The sequence below is a fragment of the Bombina bombina genome, chromosome 2 (genome assembly GCF_027579735.1).
Source record: "Bombina bombina isolate aBomBom1 chromosome 2, aBomBom1.pri, whole genome shotgun sequence".
NCBI classification, from domain to species: Eukaryota; Metazoa; Chordata; class Amphibia; order Anura; family Bombinatoridae; genus Bombina; species Bombina bombina.
Genome location: NC_069500.1, coordinates 832,842,524 through 832,854,364, shown reverse-complemented (window position 1 = coordinate 832,854,364; position 11,841 = coordinate 832,842,524).

The following is an 11,841-nucleotide window of genomic DNA, read 5'->3' as shown; positions in this document are numbered from 1 at the left end:
CTCTCTGAACAATTTGAAATCCGAAATGGTACCCGACAGGGCTGCCCACTGTCCCCATTACTATTCATTTTATCACTAGAAATTTTTGCATGTAAAATTAGATTAAACGAAAACATTGGAGGTATAATTGTTAAAAAAAGAGAATATAAGCTATCCATGTTTGCAGACGACGTTCTGATGTCTCTGTCAAGCCCCTTAAGGTCTCTCCCCGCGGTGCAGAAGGAACTGAAAGAGTATGGAGAAGTATCAAACTTTTCAGTAAATTCTAGTAAATCGGAACTCTTGCCACTACATATCCCCCAAAACACCATCACCACTATACAAAATGAATGTGATTTTGCAATTCAGATGAAAACCATAAAATATCTGGGCATACATTTAACAAACAGTCTGGACTCAATCCGCACTATTAACTATACTAAGTTATTACAAACTATCTCTACTCAGGCATCATCCTGGATGTCTAAAAATATATCCTGGATAGGGAGAATGAATACGGTTAAGATGGTACTTCTGCCAAAAGTCTTGTATATATTACAAACCTTACCCTTACCACATACTCTCATATACATAAGAAAAATACAGAAAATAATGAACAGCTTTATATGGAGAGGGAAACCACCAAGAGTAGCCAAAATCTCACTATATGCTAATAAAGACTCGGGAGGATTAGGAGTACCTAATATCTTATTATATAAACAAGCTATATCCCTACAAAGAATCTTAGAATGGAGTAGAAATAATAGTAGTGACTATAAACACTGGATACAATTAGAACATGACATCTCAGGGGTACCCCAACTAGGAGGCATGTGCTGGTTACCTACAGCTTTAGCTAAATCACAGAACACTTTCACAGCCACTGTAGGATCGACTATATCAGATTGGATATATACCCGGGATAGATATAAGGGACTCTCCAGTGCACATTCACCTTTGACACCAATTCTAGCTAACCCGGAGTTTCCAGAAGGCCAAAAGTATAACACTGAGGGTGACAATAGTCTAAAGGGTCACATTCCAGTCATAACATTACTCAAAAAGGAGAAATTGTTGCCTATTGAAGACCTGCAAGAATTGGGTGGGCGGTTTTTTAGTCAGTGGATGAGGTACCATCAGACACGCCACTACATCATGACACATAGGAACAGAACAATGCTGACAAGGCCCCTAACATTATTTGAACAGATGTGCTTATCTAGCTCTCCACCAAAAGGGATTATCTCCTCTATGTATAAATTGTTGCTTACAGCTACAAAGCCCAACCCTCATAATTTTGTGAAAAGCTGGGAAAGAGATCTACTTGGACCTCAAGATCCTAAGATATGGGAAAATATATTTAGGACCATAGCCCACTCAGCACACACTACGGCAGCTCTAGAAACAAATTACAAAGTATTGTTTCGCTGGTATCTAACTCCAAATAGAATGAAGCATCTCTTTCCCTTAGCCAATGAAAAATGTTGGAGATGTAGGGAAGAAATAGGCACTATGGGCCACATTTGGTGGTCATGTCCTACAATAAACACATATTGGGGAAAGATAATAGATGAAATAAATTTGGCCTTAACATGCGATGTTGTAATTTCACCCCAAATCTGTCTATTCAATATATTAAGCAATATTAAATGTAAAATAAGAAGGAACCTTGGCCATATTATGCTTAATTCGGCTAAGCAGCTCATAGCAGCCGCATGGCGAACTGACAAGATCCCTACAATAGATGAGTGGAGGGAAAAGGTGAAGGGAGCCCTATTGCTAGAAAGATATTATTTTTTTAAAACAAACCAATTGGCATCATACTATGACATGTGGTTTTACTGGGAGTCTTATTCTGGAGCTATCAAACAACTTTAAACACATATAGATCACAAATTCTTTTAATTACCTGATTAGCTAATCCCGAATATTAGATAGATGATTACAAGACAAGGTGCTCTTTGCAGGAAGTAGTTGTTTCGTGTTTTTTTGTTGTTGTTATATTTATGTTATTATACTCACTTGGTAATACTAATACCAACGCTGTGACCATGACTAAATCAAACCCCAGAATCGTATCAGAGTAGTAATTCTAATTGTGTGATTGGACTTAGAACACAACAGCTGTAATACTGAAATGATTTGATGACTTTGAGTTTGATTCTTCTATGATTATCATGTCAAGAAACCTGTAATCGCAGCGTTGATGTTGCACTCTTTGATTTTGTATTGGTTGTATTCATAAAAATTTTCAATAAAAAGATTAATAAAGAAAAAAAAAAAAAATAATACTTTGGAACTATACAACATATATGTACAAGTTGCCATCAGGGAGACGGATTACGCGTTTCGCATGTTTTTGTATTCATTATGTCCCCCCTGTATAGTGCTGCAGAATCCGTAGAGGCTTTACAAATACAATTAATAATACTATAAATAATATAATGTGTATCTCCCAGTTTCTATCAAAGAAATCTGGTTGCATCCAGGACTGTTCACACTGAGTCCCCCCCCCCGCCCCCCCCCCCCCCGCCCCCCCCCCTCCCCAGACCATTTCAGACTCCTGGGCATTCTTCACTATCTGTAGGTTACTCAACTGCTTGGGACAGGTTGCTTGGGCCAATTCCTGGGTCACCCATTCTCCTCACCAAACTGTCTGATTCTAGGTTAGCAGGGAGCTATAAGGGTAGATCAATAAGTCCTGATCCTGCCATAGAAAGAAAACCTTTATGACCCATTTAATCAATATATTTTTTTCTAGCTTAATCCTCTTTCAGCTCAACACATTTCTGCAAAAGATGTTGGGACATTTTTATAATTTTCAAAAGAAAAAGTTTGTTCTTTACTGTCCAGCTATTCATGAACAGCTACCATCACTTCATTGTCGCTCGCAAAACTCGTTCCTCACAAGTGATCCTTCAAACATGAGAACAGGCAATAGTCACTGGGGGAAAGGTCTGAGGATTATGGGAGGTGATCCAGCAATTCAAATCGGGCTCCAGAAGTCTCTTAAAGGGACATTATACACTCATTTTTTCTTTGCATAAATGTTTTGTAGATTATCTATTTATATAGCCCATAAAGTTTTTTTTTTAAAATAAATGTATAGTTTTGCTTATTTTTAAATAACATTGCTCTGATTTTCAGACTCCTAACCAAGCCCCAAAGTTTTATGTGAATACTGTCAGCTACCTTCTCCAGCTTGCTCCTGTTTGTGTAAAGGGTCTTTTCATATGCAAAAGAAGGGGGAGGGGGGAGTGTCTTATTTAGCACTTGCAGTGGGCTTTCCAGCAGCCTTTTCAACAGAGCCAAACTGACAGCTTCTAAGTAAGTTTTTAAACAGTTTTATACTGGATTTCTTTCATGTAATTAGCAAGAGTCCATGAGCTAGTGACGTATGGGATATACATTCCTACCAGGAGGGGCAAAGTTTCCCAAACCTTAAAATGCCTATAAATACACCCCTCACCACACCCACAATTCAGTTTTACAAACTTTGCCTCCGATGGAGGTGGTGAAGTAAGTTTGTGCTAGATTCTACGTTGATATGCGCTCCGCAGCAAGTTGGAGCCCGGTTTTCCTCTCAGCGTGCAGTGAATGTCAGAGGGATGTGAGGAGAGTATTGCCTATTTGAATGCAGTGATCTCCTTCTACGGGGTCTATTTCATAGGTTCTCTGTTATCGGTCGTAGAGATTCATCTCTTACCTCCCTTTTCAGATCGACGATATACTCTTATATATACCATTACCTCTGCTGATTCTCGTTTCAGTACTGGTTTGGCTTTCTACAAACATGTAGATGAGTGTCCTGGGGTAAGTAAATCTTATTTTCTGTGACACTCTAAGCTATGGTTGGGCACTTTGTTTATAAAGTTCTAAATATATGTATTCAAACATTTATTTGCCTTGACTCAGAATGTTCAACTTTCCTTATTTTTCAGACAGTCAGTTTCATATTTGGGATAATGCATTTGAATTAATCATTTTTTCTTACCTTCAAAATTTGACTCTTTTTTTCCTGTGGGCTGTTAGGCTCGCGGGGGCTGAAAATGCTTCATTTTATTGCGTCATTCTTGGCGCGGACTTTTTTGGCGCAAAAATTATTTTCCGTTTCCGGCGTCATACGTGTCGCCTGAAGTTGCGTCATTTTTTGACGTTATTTTGCGCCAAAAATGTCGGCGTTCCGGATGTGGCGTCATTTTTGGCGCCAAAAGCATTTAGGCGCCAAATAATGTGGGCGTCTTATTTGGCGCTAAAAAATAAGGGCGTCGCTTTTGTCTCCACATTATTTAAGTCTTATTTTTTCATTGCTTCTGGTTGCTAGAAGCTTGTTCTTTGGCATTTTTTTTTTCCCATTCCTGAAACTGTCATTTAAGGAATTTGATCAATTTTGCTTTATATGTTGTTTTTTCTCTTACATATTGCAAGATGTCTCACGTTGCATCTGAGTCAGAAGATACTACAGGAAAATCGCTGTCTAGTGCTGGAGCTACCAAGCTAAGTGTATCTGCTATAATTTTTGGTATCTGTTTCTCCACCTGTTGTTTGTATTGCATGTCATGACAAACTTATTAATGCAGATAAAATTTCCTTTAGTACTGTTACATTACCTGTTGCTGTTCCGTCAACATCTAATTTTCAGAGTGTTCCTGATAAACATAAGAGATTTTATTTTTTAAATCCATTAAGAAGGCTATGTCTGTTATTTCTCCTTCTAGTTTACATAAAAGTCTTTTAAAACTTCTCTTTTTTCAGATGAATTTTTAAATGAACATCATCATTCTGATACTGATAATGGTTCTTCTGGTTCAGAGGTTTCTGTCTCAGAGGTTGATGCTGATAAATCTTTGTATTTGTTCAAGATGGAATTTATTCGTTCTTTATTTAAAGAAGTATTAATTGCATTAGAAATAGAGGATTCTGGTCCTCTTGATACTAAATCTAAACGTTTAAATAAGGTTTTTAAATCTCCTGTTGTTATTCCAGAAGTGTTTAATCTCCCTGATGCTATTTCTGAAGTAATTTCCAGGGAATGGAATAATTTGGGTAATTCTTTTACTCCTTCTAAACGTTTAAGCAATTATATCCTGTGCCATCTGACAGATTAGAGTTTTTTTGGGACAAAATCCCTAAGGTTATGGGGCTGTCTCTACTCCTGCTAAATGTGCTACTATTCCTACGGCAGATAGTAATTCATTTAAGGATCCTTTAGATAGGAAAATTGAATCTTTTCTAAGAAAAGCTTACTTGTGTTCAGGTAATCTTCTTAGACCTGCTATATTTTTAGCGGATGTTGCTGCAGCTTCAACTTTTTGGTTAGAAGCTTTAGCGCAACAAGTAACAGATCATAATTTTATAGCATTATTATTATTCTATAACATGCTAATAATTTTATTGGTGATACCATCTTTTGATATCATTAGAGTTGATGTCAGGTATATGTCTCTAGCTATTTTAGCTAGAAAAGCTTTATGGATTAAACTTGGAATGCTGATATGTCTTCTAAGTCAATTTTGCTTTCCTTTTCTTTCCAGGGTAATAAATTATTATTTCAACTGTTTCTGGAAGGAAGGGAACTTTTTTACCAAAGGATAAAAAATCTAAGGTAAATTTAGGTCTAATAATCATTTTCGTTCCTTTCCTCACAATAAGGAACAAAAGCCTGATCCTTCATCCTCAGGAGCGGTATCAGTTTGGAAACTATTTCCAGTTTGGAATATATCCAAGCCTTATAGAAAACCTATAGCCAGCTCCTAAGTACCCATGAAGGTGCGGACCTTATTCCAGCTCAGCTGGTATGGGGCAGATTACGTTTTCTTCAAAGAAATTTTGATCAATTCCGTTCTCAATTTCTGGTTTCAGAACATTGTTTCAGAAAGGTACAGAATTGGCTTCAGTTAAGGCCTCCTGCTAAGAGATTTTTTTCTTTCCCGTGTCCCAGTTAACTCAGCAAAGGCTCAGCATTTCTGAAATGTGTTTCAGATCTAGAGTTGGCTGGAGTAATTATGCCAGTTCCAGTTCTGTCTGGAACAGGGGCTGGGGTTTTATTTTATCTCTTCATTGTACCAAAGAAGGTCAATTCCTTCAGACCAGTTCCGGATCTATCAATATTGAATCGTTATGTAAGGATACCAACATTCAAGATGGTTACTGTAGGACTGTCCTGCCTTTTGTTTAGCAAGGGCATTATATGTCTACAATAGATTTTCAGGATGTGTATCTGCATATTCCGATTCATCCAGATCACTTTTAGTGTCTGAGATTCTCTTTTTAGACAAACATTACCAGTTTTGTGGCTCTACCGTTTGGCCTAGCCTCAGTTCCAAGAATTTTTTTCAAAGGTTCTCGGTGCCCTTCTTTCTGTAATCAGAGAACAGGGTTTTGGTATTTCCTTATTTGACGATATCTGGGTACTTGCTCAGTCTTCTCATTTTCGAAAAATCTCATACGAATCGACTTGTGTTGTTTCTTCAAGTTCATGGTTGGAGGATCAATTTACCAATCAGTTCATTGATTCCTCAGACAAGGGTAACCTTTTTAGGTTTCTAGAATAGATTCAGTGTCTATGACTCTGTCCTTGTCAGACAAGAGAAGTTTAACATTGATTTCAGCTTGTCAAAACCTTCAGTCACAATCATTCCCTTTGGTAGCCTTATGCATGGAAATTTTAGGTCTTAGGACTGCCGCATCAGATGCGATCTCCTTTGCTCGTTTTCACATGCGACCTCTTCAGCTCTGTATGCTGAACCAATGGTGCAGGGATTACTCAAAGATATCTCAATTAATATCTTTAAACCGATTATACGACACTCTCTGACATGGTGGACAGATCACCATCGTTTAGTTCAGGGGGCTTCTTTGTTCTTCCGACCTGGACTATAATCTCAACAGATGCAAGTCTTACAGGTTGGGGAGCTGTGTGGGGGTATCTGACGGCACAAGGGGTTTGGGAATCTCAGGAGGTGAGATTTCCGATCAATATTTTGGAACTCCGTGCAATTTCAGAGCTCTTCAGTCTTGGCCTCTTCTGAAGAGAGAGTTGTTCATTTGTTTTCAGATAGACAATGACACAACTGTGGCATACATCAATCATCAAGGAGGGACTCACAGTCCTCTGGCTATGAAAGAAGTATCTCGAATTTTGGTTTGGGCGGAATCCAGCTCCTGTCTAATCTCTGCGGTTCATATCCCAGGTTTGGACAATTGGAAAGCGGATTATCTCAGTCGCCAAACGTTGCACCTGGGCGAATGGTCTTCACCCAGAGGTATTTCCTCAGATTGTTCAAATGTGGGAACTCCCAGAAATAGATCTGATGGCTTCTCATCTAAACAAGAAACTTCCCTGGTATCTGTCCGGATCCAGGGATCCTCGGGCGGAGGCAGTGGATGCATTATCTCTTCCTTACAAGTGTCATCCTGCCTATATCTTTCCGCCTCTAGTTCTTCTTCCAAGGGTATTCTCCAATATTCTAAAGGAATGCTCGTTTGTCCTGCTGGTAGCTCCAGCATGGCCTCACAGGTTTTGGTATGCGGATCTTGTCCGGATGGCCTCTTGCCAGCTGTGGACTCTTCCGTCAAGACCAGTCTTTCTGTCTCAAGGTTCTTTTTTCCATCAGGATCTCAAAACCTTAATTTTAAGGTGTGGAGTTTGAACGCTTGATTCTTGGTTAAAGAGGTTTCTCTGACTCTGTGATTGATACTATGTGACAGGCTCGTAAATCTGTATCTAGAGAGATATATTATAGAGTCTGGAAGACTTATATTTCTTCAGGATGGTTTAGATAAAGGTTTGTCCGCAAGTTTCTTGAAAGACAAATCTCTGCTCTTTCTGTTCTTTTTCACAGAAGGATTGCTAATCTTCCTGATATTCATTGTTTTGTACAAGCTTTGGTTCGTATAAAACCTGTCATTAAGTCAATTTCTCCTCCTTGGAGTTTGAATTTGGTTCTGGGGGCTCTTCAAGCTCCTCCTTTTGAACCCATGCATTCTTTGGTCGTTATATTACTTTCTTGGAAAGTTTTGTTTCTTTTGGCCATCTCTTCTGCCAGAAGAGTCTCTGAATTATCTACTCTTTTTTGTGAGTCTCCTTTTCTGATTTTTGCATCAGGATAAGGCGGTGCTGCGAACTTCTTTTGAATTTTTTACCTAAGGTTGTGAATTCTAACAACATTAGTAGAGAAATTGTGGTTCCTTCATTATGTCCTAATCCTATGAATTCTAAGGAGAAATCATTGCATTCTTTGGATGCTGTTAGAGCTTTGTAATATTATGTTGAAGCTATTAAGTCTTTCCGAAAGACTTCTAGTCTATTTGTCATCTTTTCCGGTTCTAGAAAAGACTAGAAAGCTTCTGCCATTTCTTTGGCATCTTGGTTGAAATCTTTATTTCATCATGCCTATGTTGAGTCGGGTAACACTCCGCCTCAAAGGATTACAGCTCATTCTACTAGGTTAGTTTCTACTTCCTGGGCGTTTAAGAATGAAGCTTCGGTTGATCAGATTTGCAAAACAGCAACTTGGTCCTCTTTGCATACTTTTACTAAATTCTACCATTTTGATGTGTTTTCTTCTTCTGAAGCAGTTTTTGGTAGAAACGTACTTCAGGCAGTGGTTTCAGTTTGAATCTTCTGCTTATGTTTTTTCATTAAAATTTTATTCTGGGTGTGGATTATTTTCAGCAGGAATTGGCTGTCTTTATTTTATCCCTCCCTCTCTAGTGACTCTTGTGTGGAAAGATCCACATCTTGGGTAATCATTATCCCATACGTCACTAGCTCATGGACTCTTGCTAATTACATGAAAGAAAACATAATTTATGTAAGAACTTACCTGATAAATTCATTTCTTTCATATTAGCAAGAGTCCATGAGGCCCGCCCTTTTTTGTGGTGGTTTTGATTTTTTTGTATAAAGCACAATTATTCCAATTCCTTATTTTATATGCTTTCGCACTTTTTTCTTATCACCCCACTTCTTGGCTATTCGTTAAACTGAATTGTGGGTGTAGTGAGGGGTGTATTTATAGGCATTTTAAGGTTTGGGAAACTTTGCCCCTCCTGGTAGGAATGTATATCCCATACGTCACTAGCTCATGGACTCTTGCTAATATGAAAGAAATGAATTTATCAGGTAAGTTCTTACATAAATTATGTTTTTTAGATCAGTATCTGTGCATCTTATTCTTTATAGTAGTGTCTATTACATGCAGTTATATGAAAATGAGTGTATACTGTCCCTTTAAAGGCATATGAAACCCAAAAATGTTTATTTTGTAATTCAGCTAGATCATCCAATTTCAAACAACTGTACCATTGGCTTCTATTATCTTAGTTGCTTATTTATCTTGGTATACTTTGCAGAATAGCATACATAGGTAGGCTAAAGAGCAGAAATGTAACACTGGGAGCTAGCTGCACACATATGTCTCTTATCATTGGCTCATCCTATGTGTTCAGCTAGCTCCCAGTAGTGCATTGCTGCTGCTTTAACAAAGGTTACCAAGAGGATAAAGCAAATTTGATAACAGAAGTGAAGAGGGAAGTTGTTTGAAACTGTATACTCTTATTCATGAACAGATTTGTGTTTTGATGTCTCTTTAACCCTTTGAGTGCTAATGACGGCTTCCGACTCTGGTGCTAATGACGGCGATCGTGCCTGTAGAGTGACAGGCATCGCTGGGTCTTCCCATTTTGCGTGGTGACGTCACGTGCAATAACGTGATGACGTCACAGCGCAACTTTATTTATACTTAACAATGTTAAGTATAAGAGCATGCTGCTTAGAAGCCTGTAAATCAGGCATCTAAGTAGCTACAGACCCCCAAGACCATTGGAAAGGTAATCGCCTCACCTTTCCAACAGTGTAAGTCTTGGGGGTCTGGAAAAAAAAAGTTAAAAAAATTTTGTTAAAAAAAAATAATAATAAAAAAAAAATCTTAGCACCCAGGTGGGAAAGTGCTTAGCACTCAAAGGGTTAAACGTGCTTAGCATTCAAAGGGTTAAAACTTCATGCTCTATCTGAATCATGAACGTTTAATTTTGACTTTAGTGTGCTTTAAAATTGTTTTTCCCCACCAACCAACCCCTTTTATTTACTAAAGTTATTATTATTTTTTTATGATTTATTTTTAATAAAATATTTCTGGTTTTCCCTATTTATCTTGTGTTTAATATTCATATCTCAACTGCACTGCTCCCCCCTATATCTCAGACCTTGGTGCCTATTTATCAAATGTCTTGCGGACCTGATCCGACAGTGCGGATCAGGTCCGCAAGACATCGCTGAATGCGGAGAGCAATACGCTCTCCGTATTCAGCATTGCACCAGCAGCTCACAAGAGCTGTTGGTGCAACGCCGCCTACTGCAGACTCGCGGCCAATCGGCCGCCAGCAGGGGGGTGTCAATCAAACCGATCGGGTTGAACTCCGACGATTCCTGTCTGCCTGCTCAGAGCAGGTGGACAGGGTTATGGAGCAGCGTTCTTTGTGACCGCTGCTCCATAACTTGTGTTTCTGGCGAGTCTGAAGAAGTCTGTTGGGAGCTTGATAGATAGGCCCCCCTTGTCTCCAGATACTCTCCCTCCCGTCCCCTTCGCTCTGCTCATGACCTCCTACTCTCCTCCTCTCTTGTTACCTCCTCACATTCCCGTTTACAGGACTTCTCCAGACTGGCTCCCATCTTGTGGAACTCTCTGCCTCGCTCCACAAGACTCTACCCTAGTTTTGAAAACTTCAAGCACTCCCTAAAGACTCTACTGTTCAGGGATGCATACAACCTACACTAACCTTCTTTATATTGTTTCCTCTTCTCCATTGCTATCCCCTTGAACCCCCTTAGCATGTAAGCCTAAGAGCCATGCTGTTTGTAGATCACCTTCTTTAGAACCGACTACAACAGTGCGACTCTTGGCAGGGCCCTCTACCCGTCTGATCCCTATAAATGTTTCCTTGTATTCCGCCTATGTTTATAGCACTGTGGAATCTGTTGGCGCTCTACAAATAACCAATAATAATAATAATATCTTCTGTATAGATTTGTCATTAGATAACAAGGCCAACTATATGCTCTTCTTTAAAGTGCCATAAAACATTTGAGATCTGTGCATATCCTAAAAGGGCTAATTAAGTGAAAATATTTTGCATACATTTTTTTCAAAAATAAGCAAAATTTGTTACATAGCCATGCTGTCTGGAGAAGTCTGATCCACCCCATTATCAGTGTTTAGCATCAGAAATACAGGCATTGTATTTCACAGCAGCTTATTTGCTTCTAGGCATGCTCCAGCAGATAATCACTGTGTACTTCTGCATTCTACCAAAGCAATGATAGATATAGATACAGCCATAGAATTAAATGTGTGTGGGGATTTAGAGCTGTACAATTCAGACACTTAAAAGAAAGGGTTAATGACGAGGCACTGCAGTATACATTTGCAGGTAAAGTAATTAATGTACATATTATTATATTTTGTCTTTATCCCAACTTGTTTTATGTCCCTTTAAGGACTTTAATGATGTATTCGGGCAAGAGTTAGCCTATGAACAGATGTATAAAAAGTATATATACAAGTATATTAGTTGTTTAAATATTGAAGATAAACATGTAAAGATTGAGTCTAGCAGGGTTTACACACAGCCTTGTCTGCACACTCTCTTTTAAAATCTGTCCCTAATTATCCTCAGCAGAAGTGAGAGATAAGGGGAAAACCCATAACTTTATAGATTCTGTGCAATTGAGAAAAACAACCATTTTCAAAGGTTAACCACAGGAAATGGGGGGGATAAAAAATTGAAACTATATGGCAATTTTTTTTACTACACCTATAACCATAAATAACTATCTCAAACTGTTAATTCAAAAATATA